The 5,633-nt window shown below is 45.8% G+C and overlaps 1 non-coding gene across 1 annotated transcript; it reads left to right on the top strand.

Annotated features, from left to right (window-relative positions):
• Window positions 1-5,355: 5,355 nt before the first annotated feature.
• Window positions 5,356-5,428, top strand: TRNAV-UAC (transfer RNA valine (anticodon UAC)). The gene has a single exon. It is a non-coding gene; the product is annotated as a tRNA-Val (tRNA).
• Window positions 5,429-5,633: the final 205 nt, after the last annotated feature.

Below are 5,633 nucleotides of genomic sequence, written 5' to 3' on the forward strand. Positions count from 1 at the left end.
ACATGATCTCTTGCAAGAGGAACGGCCTTTCTGCTGTGCCAAGGCAATGATTTGCATTTTAGCAGATCTAGAGCACTGAAAAAAGAAAAGAAAAAAAAAAAAGTCCAGGTATTTGGTTATCTGATGTGACTGACGTGGTTATGAAAGCCTGAAGGAAAAAAAAAACCAACAACAAAACTGCTGAAGGCAGAACTGCTGAGCCATTGTATCTGCATGCTAATTACACAGGTGTTCTCCAAAACAGTCAGACCCAGATAGCAGGACAAGCATGAAGCACTCACATCTTGCTCTCGAAGGCACTGCACTAACGTCTGTACATCTCATTTCTTCATGTGCATGCACATCTTCTATGCATAAATGTGTGACCGGAATTCAGTGGACTCGGTTCATGTTTTGGCTCGTCTGCTCCTCGTTTGACTGCTGGAAAGGGGTTGGACAAGCTGAGGAGGCTGCAGCATTGCTCCCCAGTGTAGTCAGGAAGCCGTGGCACTGCATGCTTTGAAATCAAACTCTAACCCCTGGCAGCAGCACCCGCACCTCTGACCTCTCTCCTCGCCATGCTGACCGCACTCACGGCACGGGTGTGCAGGGAAGGGCAGAGCTGTGGGGCCCAAGGAGACTAGTTACTGACTGTTGCTGGCACAGCAGCCCCTGAGGAATCTGCTGCTTCTGGCATGGGGCAGTGTGTTGCTGGCAAAAAGAGACTGCGATTTTTGAGCTCAAAGACAACACTAAACTACTCAAAAATATCTGGTATAAGTAGAAGTATGGTATTGTAGTATCACGAGTATAGCCTTGAGCCTAGTTCTCAGCATCACTCATCCTATAGAATCATAGAACCATAGAATAGTTTGGGTTGGAAGGGACCTGCAAAGGTCATCTAGTCCAACCCCCTGCAATGAGCAGGGACATCTTCAACTAGATCAGGTTGCTCAGAGCCCCGTCCAGCCTGGCCTGGAATGTCTCCAGGGATGGGGCATCTACCACCTCTCTAGGCAACCTGGGCCACTGTTTCACCACCCTCATTGTAAAAAATGTCTTCCTTGTGTCTAGCCTGAATCTCCCCTCTTTTAGCTTAAAACCATTACCCCTTCTCCTATTGCAACAGGCCCTGCTAAAAAGTCTGTCCCCATCTTTCTTATGGGCCCCTTTAAGTACTGAAAGGCTGCAATAAGGTCTCCATGGAGCCTTCTCTTCTCCAGGCTGAAGAACCTCAACTCTCTCACCACCATTACCCCAAGCCTGTCCTTCCACCCCTTTCCAAAAGCTGGGGAGGGGCTGCTTGCTGGTGTTCAAAGTGATGGAACAGAAGCCACTTGTGTGGGGTCAGCATGGAGGGCTGTGGATCCAAAGAGGACCACAGGTTATAAAGCATGCTGTGGTGGGAGAAGCTCCACATGGATGGGCACAAGGTGGGGATCACCGTGCCCCTTGCTCTGCAGCCTCTCCATGTGACAGAGTTCCACCAGAACTGGATAGGAAGTAAAAGATTTCCGAAAACAAACAAAGCAAGATCTTCACCCTCTTGCCCCTGCCCCAGAAGTAATAATACTATAATGGTATTCTCGGGAGTTTTTTTGCAATCAGTCCGGTTACAGTTCTAAAGGCATCAACCACCACTGCGAAGGACAGAGTGATCAAATAGTCTTTTGGGACAGACAGACAATTGCCCTTACTGTGACAGAATGGATATATTTATTAATGTGCAAAAGTGCCAAACCAGCAAAGCAGAAGAGGCTGTGTGAATGCACTGGTTTGATTGACCAAGCTAGTCCTTTGAGGTTCTGAGTTCCAGACACAAGCTTCCACTTTCAAAGCTCTTCCTCTCCTGTGAGATGAGACAGCAAACGCAATACACACCAGGCATGATAATTCTGCATGACCCAGAAGAGTTTTGATGTTTGTTTTTCTGGCAGGATGCACTTTCCCTGATCAGACTTACAGTAGCTAATAATTTATGCATGATCATGCTGTTCTGCCAAAATGCATGCAAGAAAAAATACATCATAACCTCTTTCCCCTGCACTCTGGGAATACACATTCTTTATAAAACATTCACTGTACCTGGTAAATTCATCTAAACTGACAATTACCAAGATCTCTGCATAACGAGAGGCTACAAGGTTTGTTCCAACAGCTGACAAATCCATCACAAGCATTTTATCCAAGATCAATGGGAGAAGGATCAAACCCTTAGCTGTTAGCTTCTGTAGGACATAAACCTCCACTGCATGTTTTCTTTTGTTATTCATGGAAGTTGTTTTTATCCTCTATCTCATTGGTCTGACGTGACAAAGCAATCTGATAAAGAGTCAGTCTTGCTGGACTGAGCCACCTCTCCAGTTACTTATGGGGATCAAAATAACATGCAACTTGAGGAAACACAAATGTGCTTTCCAAATTAACCTTTCCAATTCAAGTCCAAGGACCTCGCCTGTATCAAACAAGATCATTCTCCTTTCTACCTACAGCAAAGAGAACATATCAGTCCCACCAACAAGGCTGTATATACTACCGCTTTTTTGTTCAGCAGTCATGTACCACACGCACACTTATAATGCTGTCAAGCATCAATAGCTGCAATAGAAAGTAGGCTAAAAAATTCTGACAATATGTTGTTGAGCAGTTTAGCATGACAAGGAAAAACCCGGTTATGTTGGTAGTGCAGAAATCGGGGCACCCCTTCACAAGCAGCCTTCCTTGATGTAACAGCACGTATTCCATTTTCCAAACACTTTGGAAACATTAACCTCCTGAGCAAGCCTCCATGCAGGCATTCCACATACATAATTCAGATTCTGCTTCAGGCCTGTTTCGTGGAAGCACCCACAACAAAGTGATGTAACTGATATTTTTCAGAAAAACTGAACATAATCACAGCCAAGTGAATGTGCTCCTTCTGAGCCCTGCCCATGGTTCCCTCCCTCTTACCCTACCAAGCTCAAAGAAGGATTTTTATGTGACCCATCAAAGTATTTTAAAGTACTAGCCAGGGGACAAATCCCTGCCTGAGAGACCTGGATGTTCAGTCACAAGCGGAAAGAATAAAGATAATAGAAGAAAAGAAGAGAGAAATAAATGTCCAAAACAACTTTAAACTGCCTCAGTCAATGAGATGACAGAAATCTATTCTCAGACATCAGGAGTATGTTAATTTGGGTGAACAGGAAAAGAAATCTCCCCCCACCCCGACAGTTCTGGCTGAGATGATGAATAAAAGACATCAAAACTAGCAACCCTGGTAAAAAGAACACAAAACCAGAAATGTGAAAGAAAGCCCTCCAAACTCCTGAAGGCCAAGAAACTAGACCAGAACACTATGAAAGCGTCAGGATACCTTCTGGAAAACAAGAACAAGTTTTTTAAAAAAAGGAATACTTCACAGATTATCAGCTGAGTGGAGATTATTCTGGGAAGCAGTGACTAATGACCTAATTCACACAACTGCCTCCCTCACAAGTTAGCTTCGGCCCCCACTTAGAGCCTATAGAGATGATAGCTATCTACAGCACTTGCGTTTTGCCAAATCTTAGTAAAGCAACATGAGGAAAAAGAAACGGGCACAAGAATTGCCTAGTGACAGATTGATCTGCATTTTGGTGGTCTAGTGAACCATAAACCATAAACACACTAATAATTAATATATAGAGGATTATTTTTTTCAATTGTTTTTTAAAGACTGGGAACTGCCAACTACTAACTGCAGCCATCACATATATGGGAGGGAGTCAGCAAAGTCAATGGAAATAATTTTTTTCACGTCTGTTTCTATCTTATACCTATGAAATTGCTTCTAATGACAAAAAGACAACAGCGAATCATCTGATGCTTCAGCAAAACATTAATTTCAAGAGTCAAGGCAATTATGATATTTAGTTACAAACAACACGCTGTTTTGCTTACAGGCACGACATACTTCCAAAAACTAATAAACTTACGTTTTATATTCCAAATAAGTTTATGTTCAAAATTTTAACCACAGTCCTGTAAACACCATGCAAGTGCCTTAATTTGTACTTCTACAAGCCAATCCCTTTGGGATATGAGGATTTAATAAGGTGAGGACTGAGGTAATGCAAATAGTGCAAAACCCCAAGTAAAACATAACAGATTGGGTGATTATTGTGTGGTGTAACAGAAGACAAAAATGTCCCTGAATTAATGAATACCTAATGCACATGGGCACAGAACTGCACACAAACAGCTGCCAAGAAGGCCAACATCATCCTGGCTTGTATCAGGAATAGTGTGGCCAGCAGGACTAGAGAACTGATCACCCCCCTGTACTTGGCACTGTTGAGGCCACACCTTGAATCCTGTGTTCAGTTTTGGGCCCCTTACCACAGGAAAGACACTGAGGTGCTGGAGAGAGTTCAGAGAAGGGCAATGAAGCTGGTGAGGGGTCTGGAGCACAAGTCTGATGAGGAGCAGCTGAGGGAACTGGGGCTGTTCAGCCTGGAGAAAAGGAGGCTGAGGGGAGACCTGATTGCTCTCTACAACCACCTGAAAGGAGGTTGTAGCATGGAGGGGGTTGGTCTCTTCTTCCAAGTAGCAAGTGATAGGACAAGAGGCAATGGCCTCGAGTTGCACCAGGGGAGGTTTAGACTGGATATTAGGAAAAACTTCTTCACAGAAAGGGTTGTCAGGCATTGGAACAGGCTGCCCAGGGAAGTGGTGGAGTCACCATCCCTGGAGGTGTTTAAAAGACGCATAAATGAGGTCCTTAGGGACACGGTTTATTGGTGGACTTGGCAGTATTAGTTTAATGTTTGGGCCTGATGATCTTAAAGGTCGTTTCCAACATAAACAATTCTATGATTCCATGATTCTATAGTTGTACCCTCACAAAGAGCTACGGTGAGCAGCTCAATCAGCTTCCCTTTAGCAAAGACACACCTACGAACACCTAGGCCTCCTCGTGCTACATCCACATGTAACAAAACTTTTTTTTTTTTTTTTTCCCCTCAAAAAAATCCACTTGTAAAGCAGTATCATGCACAACCCCCGCAAACCGAACTGCGCAGTGCGAAACGCCGCGGTCAGAGGCAGGGACGGGGCGGGGGGGGGCGGGAAGTGAGGCGGTGAGGGCGAGCGCGGGGAGCCCCCTGCTGGCGGCGCGGCAGCGCACCCGGAGCCGGCCACAGCGCCGCCCACTGTGCTGGCTCTGCCGCTCCGAGCACCTCAGGCCGCTCTGCGCCGCCACACCCGCCGCCCCTACCCCACCCTACAGGCACACGGGGGCTGTACGTGTTACACGGCGGAGCTACAGCGGGGCGGGTGTAGCTGGCAGTACACAGGGATCCACACCCACGTCTTGTCGATAGGGAAAGAGCCGCGAAAGGGAGTGTGCGTGGCGGTTCCATAGTGTAGTGGTTATCACGTCTGCTTTACACGCAGAAGGTCCTGGGTTCGAGCCCCAGTGGAACCACGTCCCAATATCTTTTTTCCCCTCCCATTATCTTCAAAGCGATGAGTCTCTGTTTGGCTTTTTTTTTTTTTTTTTTTTAATTTTTTTTTTTTTTTTTTCTGTCAAGACGGACAATCTCACCAGCACGTAAAGCGCAGGCCCAGCTTGGGGCGGAGGAGGAGCGATGCGTGGGGAAGGGAACAGAAAGGCCCGTCAGGCAGGAAAT

This window comes from Columba livia, chromosome 1 (genome assembly GCF_036013475.1).
Source record: "Columba livia isolate bColLiv1 breed racing homer chromosome 1, bColLiv1.pat.W.v2, whole genome shotgun sequence".
NCBI classification, from domain to species: Eukaryota; Metazoa; Chordata; class Aves; order Columbiformes; family Columbidae; genus Columba; species Columba livia.